At 36.2% G+C, this 12,187-nt stretch overlaps 1 long non-coding RNA gene across 1 annotated transcript; it reads left to right on the forward strand.

The window, feature by feature from the left end:
• Positions 1-1,414: 1,414 nt before the first annotated feature.
• On the forward strand, positions 1,415-10,893 carry LOC113944753. Its single transcript, XR_003526775.1, has 5 exons — positions 1,415-1,435; positions 1,554-1,586; positions 1,756-1,860; positions 2,561-2,640; positions 10,837-10,893. It is a non-coding gene; the product is annotated as an uncharacterized LOC113944753 (long non-coding RNA).
• Positions 10,894-12,187: the final 1,294 nt, after the last annotated feature.

Raw genomic sequence — 12,187 nt, forward strand, 5'->3', positions numbered from 1 at the left:
CTGGATTTTGTAGGTAATGATGTAATGTCGTAATAATCCTTTTCCAACTTGTTTGCAGGCAAGAGTGTTTACCTTATATGAAAATTTAAGTTTACGTTTTCATCTGGAAACTTACTCATAGAACTTATGCAACTGGGCATATGAATATCACTGCAAGATTCTAAAAGATATAAAAGCAGATACATTTTTCAGAACAGGTTGACACAGTGTCTCAGTCTGAGGAGACTGGAATGTTTGCTAAAGAGGATGAGTTATGAGATAGACCAAACTCCTCTCTCTCAGCAATTGTAAATTCAAAATTAAGGGGCTTTAATCGATGAAGTGTGGAAAAAAAACAGAAGAAATAACAACCCTTTATTAAAAGATATATGTATGTTGGCGAAAACAGTAGCAGAACACAAAAAAAACTAGACAGCAGTCCTAGAAAAAAAGCCTGAACGAATACTTCTCTGTCCTTTAGCGCAGTCCTAATCATGGCCAGCAGGGGGCACTGTTGGATCGCTGAAGGTGCAGGGCCTGCAGTTCTTGTTGTTCCCAGATGACGGTGTTCCAAGGCTCTTCCCTTCTCTCCCAGCAAGCACAGACCTCTCTGATCTAGGTCAACACCTTCAGTGAAGACAGCTCTGCTGAAAAACTGAGCAATGATAAAAATACTAAAAGCAATGCACGACTATCATTGCGTAGGTCTAATATTAAACAGTAAACCAAGACCATATGGATAAAGGAATTAGCAGATTCATCCAGAGAACAAAAGACCATGATAATGAAGGGTACTAGATGAGCAGGCAGTTCCAGGAACAGAGAGGAACTCAGCCTGTCCTGCAAGATCTTAAAATCCATTGACAACAATCAGTTAGAGATAGAAAAGTAAATGTCTTGTGTGTTTTACTCTAACTAGGAGGAAAGAATTGAGAATGCCATCCTTAGAAGGCAGCTCAGAGTAGCAATGAAATTACAATATTTATGATTAAAAATGTCATGGCTTTCAGGAAAATGGATTTTACTAAACTACATGACTAGTAGATAAGCTTTCATAAGGATCTTGTTCTGAGAAAAAAAGAATAAGTTGAACTGAACATCCAGTAAATCAAAAATACTAAAGCCGCAGTTGGACAATAAATTTGTCTCACTGCTAGTGAGCACAAGAAACGAACACGCACTAAAAATTGGATGCATTTGCATAAAGCACAAAATTGTAGCCGAAGCATGTAGGAGCAGACTTGGTGTCCCAGTTTTGGCCAAGACAGGGTTATTTTTCTCACAGCTGCCATGAGGGGGAGGAGCCTGAAGCCATGTGTGCATGTCTAGGTTGTTCTTCTGTACCACCCACGTCATTGCTGGGAACCTAGTTGCGGGTGGAAGAAAAAGGGAATGAACAATGGAACAGCCGCCATTTTGTTCCTTTTTCCTGGGGAGCAAAGCGGCAAACAGAGAGGTGAGGTAGTGTGGACAGTGCAGCCAGGAGGGTTTGTCCATCATTGTTTTTCATTGTCTCAGACTTGGGGGGAAAACATCAGCTGCAGTAATGTCCTCCATTTTCTCCTTTGTCTCAGGAAGCCGCGGGTTGCTGGCCATGGTAGAATCAGGTCAGTCAGACTTTTATAAGCATGTTTTGCATGTAGTCACCCTCTTTTACACACTGCTGTTATTAGTATTGTTGCTGTTACTGTTTGGTTTTCCTTATCTTATTGCTGTTTTTCCTGTAAATCGTTGTGTCAACCCATAATTTATGCTTCTTTGTCCCTTTCTCACCAGAGGGGATAGGGGGAAGGGAAGTGGCTGCTTGGAGCTTAATTTCCAGCTAGTTTTAAACCACAACACTTTGAAAGGTCAAAACAGAAGATCAATATTACTACTAAGGTACACTACTAAAAGTAATGAGAAATCCTTCCATAAGTGCATTAGTATTAAGAGGAAGATGTAGAAAGGGATTGGTCCACTTATTCTTCAGAGGGTTTTTAGATTACTATTTTATTCTTATGTATAATTGGCACAATGAGTCTGTCACTATATCCATGAAGAAAGGGTTCTGATTCAAACATGCAAAGGAACAGTTTAGACAGTATTTATATGTGTTAGAAAATTTCATATCTATTGGGCTGAAAAATGGATACAAACTTGTACTAGTGAGATCTCAAAACCGTTACCAATTATCTGTTTAAAATCTCAAAGGATGCACAAACTCTTAAAACCCTCAAAAATGACAAATTCAGGTGGTTTGGGATTTTTAAGTGGCAAAAAGTAGGAGATTTATAGATCAGACAGCTCTGTTCTGACTCCCAGGAAGTTTTTCAGAAAAAAACTAGTAACTCCTGAGTTAACATAGTTCATAATAAGCAAAGGGTTAAAGAAAAATCTGGATATGTTAATAATAAGCAAAAGGTTAAAGAAAAATCTGGATATGTCAGGAGTAAATGATGTGCAGAGAATCTAACTTTCTTTCCATAGCATAAAGCTAAATTCCCCCTACTTAAGAAATAGTGCATAGGCTGACCCCCTCCAGTCTTTTCTAGCCCATTGATACCATAATTCAGAGCAGTATGTCTATTTTCTTCAGCAGAAAACTCAGCTTCCTGGTAAAGTGATGTAAAAGGGGTAAAGAACAAGTAGAAATGCCCATCTAGCTGCATTAAAATTCAGGTTTGGGAAATTACTATTGCAGATTAAGAAAATGGCAGCATTTTTTAAAGTTGTGAATGGTACTTCTTCAGCTATTTCTCATAAAAGAGTTGCTATATACCTTTAATTCTCCCTTAATTCTCTCAATGCAGCCTTTAATTCTCTGTACTTTTCCCAGTTGTACCCTTCTTTTCAATGTGGAGAAGACCAGAAATGTTTATAAGATATTTAAGATTCAGTTGCACCACAGGGCTCTCCAGCAGCATAATGATGTTCTTTGTTTTGTTTTCCTCTGTTTCTTCCCTAATAGTTTCTTAAACTCTGATTGCTTTTTTGAACACGCCAACTGAGGTTTTTGGAGAAGTATCTACTAAAATCCCAACACCCCATTACTGCCTAGTAGTGACTAATTCAGAGACCAACACTTGAAATATTAGATAAGGACTTTTTTCCTTTATTATGTCACTTTATATACCTACATTTGCTGTTTATTGTCTTTTTTACTTAGTAGCTAAGATACATCTGCCTTTGTTCACAGGTCATATCTTTGTTACCCTGGATATTAATTCTTGAATAATTTATATTGTTAGCAGATACTGTCACCTCAGTAGTTACAAACTTCTTAATGTAACTTGTGTACATGTTAAAAACCTTACCAAAGAGATCTCTTTTGGATTCCAGTATTGAGCTCTCCCCAATATAAATGAAAATAATTTTTTTTTTCATCTTTGGTGAGATATCAGCACAAGTAGAAGTGGTAAAATAAAGTCCTTTATTATTTATTTTTACCAAATTTAAAGAACAAAATGGTGTAATTATAAATAGTATACATGTACTTAGTAACACTGTGACGGCAATACCAGATGAATTAATTTTACTAAGTATATGAGCAACGTGATCACCAGAGTGACAAGGGTGGTTGTAGTTGTACTAGGAGCCATCCAAGCAACAAAAAAGTTACCAGAGAACAGATAAGTAACTGCAGAACATCCTCCAGAATGCCTGGCAGGACAAAAGAAAACAACACAAACACATCCAAGAGCAGAGGAGAACCCCAACCTTGTTAGGGAGTGATGGCATTAAAATATCAGGGAAGGTAAAAAATGAAAGAAGGCAAATTCACTTCAGTTTTGACTAGTTTTATAGATTATCTTTCACACTGAGTTGGTCACATTCTTCATCTAGGAGAAACCAAAGGCCATAACCATCAATGCTAACCGTACAGCACAAACTCTATGGCACTGGGTACTTTTGGCAGTTTAGATAACAGGAACTTACAACCTGTATACATAGTGATAATCAGTATTGAGTGAGATTTAGCTATTGGTGCAAAATGTGTTGGTAGTGAGAAACTTTACTAAATTCTAGTCTTATATTTCAAAATTGGCTTGACTTGTCAGTCTTCTCAACATTCCCATCATAGTGATTTTGATTCTCTGAATATAGATACATATACATATATATATATATATTTATGCATTTTCCCTGAGATACAGCTATCCCTATTCAATCATATTAAGAAAAGAATGTAATATCTCTTAATGCTGATTATATTAGAATATTTTTCAATGTTGATTTCTCTCCATTTATATCTGTGGCAGTCTACTAAATGCCTCACCACTGTTTGCTGGCCCACAGTGTAGAGCAAAGGGTTGTGCCACTTTGCATATATACATGAAAGCATCAAATTTGCTTCCATCTCCAGCTGAACTATCAGTTCCAGTCTGTGCTCATCATTACCCCTAGAAACTGTGACTGGCAGGCTGGGCTGATGTTTGGCAGAGAGGTTATAGTGAAACCAGGCAGCTTGATATACTGGGCGGAAATTCTCTCCATGGCAATTTCTCAGACAGTTGGGTTTGCACATGGCCCCTGAAGATAGCTTCAGCTAAACAAAACAAAACAAAAACCTCAAAAACAAAACAAAACAATCTCCCAAAATCTGTTTCATGTACAGCTCCAGACCCATCAAAAGGCAATGCCTCCCATCAGACTATCACATCCTCTCTCATTAGCTTACCAATGACAGAGGAGCTCAGCAACCATATACAATCTGTACCTGCTGCTTGTGTTTATTTTTTCTTTTCTTTGAACAATGAGAGGATATACATTACACCAAGTCTTGAGCTTCTAGTGCTGATAAATCACACTTGAGGGAACAATGAAAACAGTGACTATTTAATAAATATAAGTTCATATTTCGTATTTAATTGCTTCCAATGGGATCCTAAATGCATCCCACAGAGTGAAGGGAGTATATAAGTCACAAAAGGCAGAAAACATCTGAGTGATGCATATATTTCTTATGAGTCGTGGATAAAAGTCAAGAGCAACAGTTCTTTTTGTCATTTTGCTACCTACTGCTGCTGTCAGATGGATGAGGGAATGAGAGGAACAAGGGACAAGCTCAAGAAGCAAACAAGGGGAAAAGCACCACTAGGAGTTAAAATAATACAAATTAAAGCATAAAGGAGATTTACATTTCCAAACCACTTGATAAATAACTCTTAGATCAACATATATGAACAGAAAGGGTAATAAATCTCACTATTCTTACAGGAATATATCTAACTCAAGCTAGTTCTACTTACAGTTAGTTTATTTATTTATTTACAGAACTACAAAAATCTACTTTTAAATTCTCAGATTCTATATCTACACACTGCAGACAATGTTATGTCACAGGCTTCCAGGAATGCACTGAGTCCCAGGAGTTTAGTCTTATTCCAAGGCTAATGCATTCAGGTTTTTTTACTTTAAGGACATTCGTGTTTCTCTTAATCAAAATTTGTGAAAACTCTTTGAGTTTCTCCTTTTCCAAGATAACTGATCTGAACTAGATCTTGGACAGTTCCTTACAAAAGCAGTAAATATGAGCTAATCACCACCACATGGTTCCAGCAGCTGTACAAAAATGGCTTCTATCAGAAACTGAACAGAGAGCTAAGAGGACTTGGATCTTTAGGCAAAGCCAAATATTTCTGGAGAACTTAAGTACCTTAAAATTCTCAGGTTCTTCAAAGAGACCCTGGTAAACAGAATAATTAAGTAAGCGATATTTGTCTCACTCTGCAGCTTTCAAACAAAAGATACCACACAAACCTGTTTCATTCACCTGAAAAATGATGGTTAAAAGGAAAACTGCTTTCTTCACCTGCAGATCACATAGACAGGCCTAATATTCTAAAGGGAAAACAATTAACATCCATTTTGAAATCTTTCAAGAATGGTCTACTTTGGCCATATAAAGTTAAGCTGGGCTTTTGTCTCCCCTCTGTAGTAAAAGGCCCCTTTTCTCCAAGAGAAATCATCTGATTACAAGTAATGAGGCTGACTGTCAGACAGCTTGGGCTACACAGGGCTGAGATATTTGCCTTAAGTGGGTTCACCTGTGAACTAAGGCCAGGAACAAAGGTGATGCACTCCTGGTGTCTTGCAGGCTTCTGTATAAGTATGCTGAGTCCTGGGTGAGTGATTTAAAAGCTTCGCTGTCATATTTCTAGGGATAAACCTTTCTGCAGGTAGAAATGCTTAGATATGACAAGTTCAAGGCTTATCCTGATTCTGAAATCATCCCTGAAAGAAGCTAAATGCTAGAGGTATGCAACTTTATCATACACATTTGATACCTTTCTGAAACAAAGGGAAGGTTAGAAAAGGTAGTCCTACCATACACACAAAAAAACCCCTATAATACCAATATCTCCAGTTTTGAGGATCCCTTTTGCCTTATCTTCTATCACAGACTTAGAACTTTCTAAGGTAGTCCTAAGTCATTGCTTCTTTCTGTTACTGTTTTCATTCCCTTTCTCAATATGGCCCATTTGCCAGAATTAATGAGTACATGGCAAGTAACTAAACTTCTTCACTGGGAGATTATGTTCTTAAGACCTCTCAAACTAAGCAACAGAGGTTTACTTTTGTTTAATAAATATATAGGCTGGTACCCCATTTATCTTCATTCGGTAGCATTTAAATTCTAGCAAAGGAATACAGCATCATGCTAATCAGTAAGAATGATGCTATCATTATGTTGTTCCAGTGGCTACAAGATAATTAATGTTTAGTGACAGACACATTCAAAATAGAATTAATTTTGTTATTAATGATTTTAATTAACTTCAAATACCTCTGTGTTTTCCGATAAATTTCCTATATCTAGGAATAAAGCTGTCCAAATTTTCCAAATCTTAGTCTCTTGGGGATTTCTTTTTGCTACAAAGATTTACCCAGAGCTCTGAAAAGGCACCTTTGGAAGCTAGCTTGAGCTTCCTCTTATTAATTACTTGATTTTTTTTAAATTTCTTTATTTTTTTACTTTATAACAGTAAAATTTGAATAACAAAGTAATTAGGTGCATTTATTTCAGTATGTTTTACCATATGTCTTGTCTGTTGCATGAAGTCTACCTTGAACAGAATTTTTTCACAACGAGCAGAGAATGAAGCTAAATGCCTCTCTAATAACTTTAAAAAGTCATTTAATGGTCTTAGGGAGATTTTTTTTTTTCCTAGTGTTGTAAGAATCAGGCTGAAACTGCCGTAATCTTACTGGATTATTTGTCTTTTGGGAAAAAAAACAGAGACATTTTTTCTTCTTGTCTTCCCACCACTTCTCACTTAAAAGTACTTTTCTTTCAAAGCAGACATTTTTATTGATGCAAGCAGCTCTTCTGACAGTACTATGGAGGTTCGTTATTGATAAACAAAGGAGAGCAGAGCTCCTAGGTGATCCAAGCTCCTTTAAAACATATGAGAACCTTATAGAAAGAGAAAAAAGCCCTATTGTTGTGTCTTCTGATTATGGTTTCTCTTCTAGAAATTATTTCAAAATATAGATTATTTGGGAACAATTAAGGACATTTAAAAGTCATTGTGACTGGTGATGGAGGAAGTGTTTAAGCAGTATTACATTCAGACCTGTCAAAATTTACAAGTAGATGAATTTAATGCTTCTTAAGACTAGCTCTAATCTAAATTAAATTCAGTAACCTGAATTATAAAAACTTCCTTTTCTGCTGCTAGTTATCCTCTCATTTTTAGTTAATAAGCTAACATGTGTATAAATATTAATTAATAATGAATATGTATAAATATTAGTCACATGTGTATAAATATTAGTTAATATTAGTTAATTTATATTTATAAAAATTAGTTAATTTATGTGTATAAAAATTAGTTAATAACTAATATGTATATAAATACATATATGTGTAGATACATGTATGTGTGTATCTACGCATATATGTATTTATACACATATTAGTTCTGATGTTTTATGTAACCTTGGGACTCACTGAAGATGGGCATACCTTGTTTGAAATTGATAGGTCATGGAGGTCAGTTGCAAGATGGTATGGGCTTTAATAAATGTCCTATTCATTGCTATTTCAATTCTGCACATTAAAAAGGAAAAGCTAAATAGCTTAGGTTAAAATTCAAAAGATCTAGCATCCTGACTTAAAAGTAATCTAATTTTAATATACTACAGAATACAGAGATAACACCATCTTGCCCTTCTCCTCCTTACTCAAATGATTTTTAAAGACTTTAGAAAAATGTCAGTCTACACACAGGACCCAAGATCTAGAATTTTATCCCACCTAAAATGCTTAATTGTTTATATGGATTAGCATGACATCAGTAGTAAAGATCATGAAGTGTACATGTACCCAAAGTAGCCTAAAGCTGATTGAGAGATGTCAGAGACATGCTTCCTGTAGGGAGTATGCTCTGGAAGCATACTGTGGATCACATTCCATAGCTATTTTAGTTGTGTGGGCAATCATAAAACTCCTCACAAAAAAATAACTGTCTAGAAACCTGGTTCTCCAAACACAAAAGTTCTAAACCTAGATGAAGCCTGAAACACTGGCTGGTTTCTCAATCCCAGTTAGGGTCAGGTATGTAATTATATACCAGCTGCTCTGTTTGTCAAACTGAAGAGCAGGACTTTCAAGTGGCACGGGAGTTTTCAAATCCCCATCTGTAGTATTCACAAGATATTAGGACATCCTAGGGGAGATAGAGCTCTGCAAGCCTAAATTCGGGATAGGGCACCTAATTTGGGATAGGTTGCCTTTATAGGGTAAAAGCAGTACCCATGTCCTTCATTAAATACATTGAAAGAAGAAAAGTTCCTGTGGGTATTAGGCTAAATTTCCCAAAAATAATTTCTGTTTTACTGCAGAAAAGTTTCCAGGAAAGTACTAATTTCAAACTGGACAAGACAAAACAGAGAAACCATGCCACAAAAGATAGAACTGCAGTGATAGGGACCTGAACTGTTTTTCGTCTTTCTTTGAGACGTGTATGAAGTCAGAGTGACTGGAGAACAATTAGTTAATTCACTTCCATAAAATGAAGAGACAAGGTCTAGGGTCTTTAACTACTTGAAGTCAAGGTCATGTTTTCATGTCAATCTGTAAAAGGTCATGCAGTGGAATTTATTTTACAGTATTGTAAATAATGAGTAATAATAAGAAAAGGAAGATATGTTAAAATCTTCCTTAGCAATGTTGGCTGGGAATTCACATTTTGCAGCTCAGTCATGATAACTGATGAAATCAGTACTTGCTTTTCTCTCCAATAGATTCATTCCTAGATATATATGAGTTTGGCATTGCATTTTGGCACACAGAACAGAAACAGAAGAGTCTGTAAATCCATCCTGACATGTTTTCAATATTATTATAATATGTCCATTTCAATGTTATCAGTCTCATCATGTCAGATTTTAGAAACTGCAGTTTTACTTCCTTTTATAAAAATAACACTTTGACGCTTTTGTCTGTAAGACTTTCTCTACTGTTTCAGTTTGACAGTATATGCTAAAGAAAACCTGAAATCAATGATCATCAGTCAGTTCCCGGTTTCTGTGAACCTGGATTTCACTTTCCTGTGAGCAGACACTGTATAATTTACCATAGATATGACAGTGTAGTTCAATGTTCTACAGATGTGCCATAGAATCATAGAATCATAGAATAGATTGGGTTGGAAAAGACCTCCAAGATCATCAAGTCCAACCTCTGATCCAACTCCAATTACTATATCTACACATCTCCCAGGACTACTCTTGGCTCTATCAAATATTTGAACCTGCAGCTACAATTGCTGAATTAGTTACTTAACTAATTCTGTTTCCTCTTAAACCAGATTCCTCAGCTAAATCCATACAACTTTACTTTGATGGCAGAATCCATCACTGATCTAATCCTGGGGATCTGTAAAAGGTTGTTTCACAAATATGGCAAATAATATTTTTTACCCATTTTTTCATAGTCCAAGCAAAAGCTAAACATAGATCCTTATCAAGTTACTAGCCCTATTCCTTTGCCTCTGATTCCTGCAAAACTTTATCCTTCAGATTCCAGAGGCTTTCTTCACCTGTTCCTGATTAAGGTCCATATTATTCTTCTTTGTTATACTTACTGCAGGATTTCATTTAAGATGGCCCAGCTCATTACAGTCATCAGTGTTTGAATGAAGCTATCCATATCACAAAGGGACTGACTTGCACTGTATCTTTTAAATCATTGGTGTCTCCGCTGCCTGTCCATCACTAGAAAATTCATCACTCCCTATCAGAAGCCCTGCTGTATCTACATCACAATATATGTATGAAAATAACATTATTCACAACATGTCCCCCCACAGCTTTTGGCTAACAAACCACAGGCTCTCAAGGGAGACTAAATTGACAGGGTTGGAACCTAGATAATAAAAGTTTCGTTATTATAAGCAATGATGGTATTTAATAATTGTGATCTCACTGGGAACAATTTCAAAGAATCACTTCTGCTTCATTACAATGTGTGAGTGATGATAGTAATAAAGGTTCACCAGAGCAACTCCCAGCCTGCTTCCCACAACAAACATTAATTATTGTTCCACAAAATGCTGAAGCTGGGAAGTCAGTGAGCAAGGATTTTAGTTGTGCTTGGCATGATTAACTACTCAATGTAATATAAGAGATAGTGAAGAAAATCAGGTGCCACTACCTACAGGATGCGGGAGAGACATATATGGCCTGTACCTTCTTAGTGAGGAAAACCAAACCAAACTAAACAGACCTATTTTCTGGAGGTAAAGAAAGTAACAGGCTTAGCAAATTAAATACCTTTACAATGAATAACTTTACACTTCTTTCTTCCTTTTGCTTTTTCCAGCTGAGCAGACATGTGACTAATGATCTCATATCTCTCATATCAAACAGGAAAATAAACACATGAGTCCAGTCAGTGTGATATGTAGGGTGGAAATTAAAACCTGCTGTTCTGAGTCCTGAAGGCTGGGAAAAGAGTCAAACAGGAACAGATCAGACCTAAACTTACTTCAAAGACTGATTCGAATGTCCTATTCAATAAAGTGGAAGCTACCTATTTTCTTTTGTTGATTCTAGGTAAATTTGGCTTTCTGGATAGGGAGCAACTCAGGGCTACCCAAAAAATTTTGGGTATGTCATCTTAAAAAAAAAGTATATCTGTAAGATTTCTTAATGTACTATTCATTTTGGTTTCTTTGCAATATTTGGTTTCTTCTCTGCATATTTTTTTAACTCTTTTGTGGAAAAAGACATGTGAAATCCTACATCAAAACATTTTAAATTAGAAGAAAAAATGTTAAACAGCATTTAGCCTGCAGGATTTCATTTCAAAGAGAAAAAGTGGAAAACTGTTGTTGACCTGTCCAGGTAAAGCTGTTCTGTGGCATTTATAGGAACAGGATGGTCTAGGTGGTCTAGGTTCCTACAGCTATAAAAAATAACTGATATTCAAGAATGAATAGGCACTAGAGGAACAGAAAAGGAAGAATTGCAAGGTTGGTGTCAAATTTATATTCACAACCAAATTTTGCTGATAATTGTATCTGGTTTTTTTTGTTCAGCCTAGTGTAAAAATAGACATTACAATAATTTGGCAATGGACTGATCCAAAGGAGGTCTGTTTCAGACATTAAATGACTGGGAAAGATACAGGACAGGACACTTTTGTTCAGAGGGTACAGCTTAGGGGAAGTAGGCAATGGGAAATTTGCTCTGAATGGAAATGCACAGGCTACATCCCACAGGTTGATTCATTCAAATTCTATGAGATTCAGTACCAAAAATAAATCAAAAATTTTTAACCAGTACATGAGCCTGGTTGTAACACGGGAAATAGCATTTGCATGCAAAAGAGCATTTAAATAACAGTTGTCCTCTATGGAGACAGACATTTCATGCATTCTGAACACATACAACACACTGGACATTTCAAAACTGGCCATCTCATCATATGCTGTGGGGAGAGATGTTTAGGAACTGGACAGGCATACATAGAGCCAGAAACCTGCAAACAGGACTATCTGAAGACTATGTTTATGCCCGTATTCTGTTTTCTAAAAAAAATAAAAAAAAAATAAATCATCTTGTTAAGGTGTTTATGGATTTCGCTGAGAAATGTTCAAGAAAGAGAAATAGTAAACAAAGGTGAACACACCAGCTCACAGGGATTCTCAAAAAGAGCTTTGGGGGTTTTTTGCAGAGAATAACGGTACGAGAATTATGAGTTTCTGCATTGATAGAA

This window comes from Corapipo altera, unplaced genomic scaffold (assembly GCF_003945725.1).
Source record: "Corapipo altera isolate COAL_440 unplaced genomic scaffold, ASM394572v1 23, whole genome shotgun sequence".
NCBI lineage: Eukaryota > Metazoa > Chordata > Aves > Passeriformes > Pipridae > Corapipo > Corapipo altera.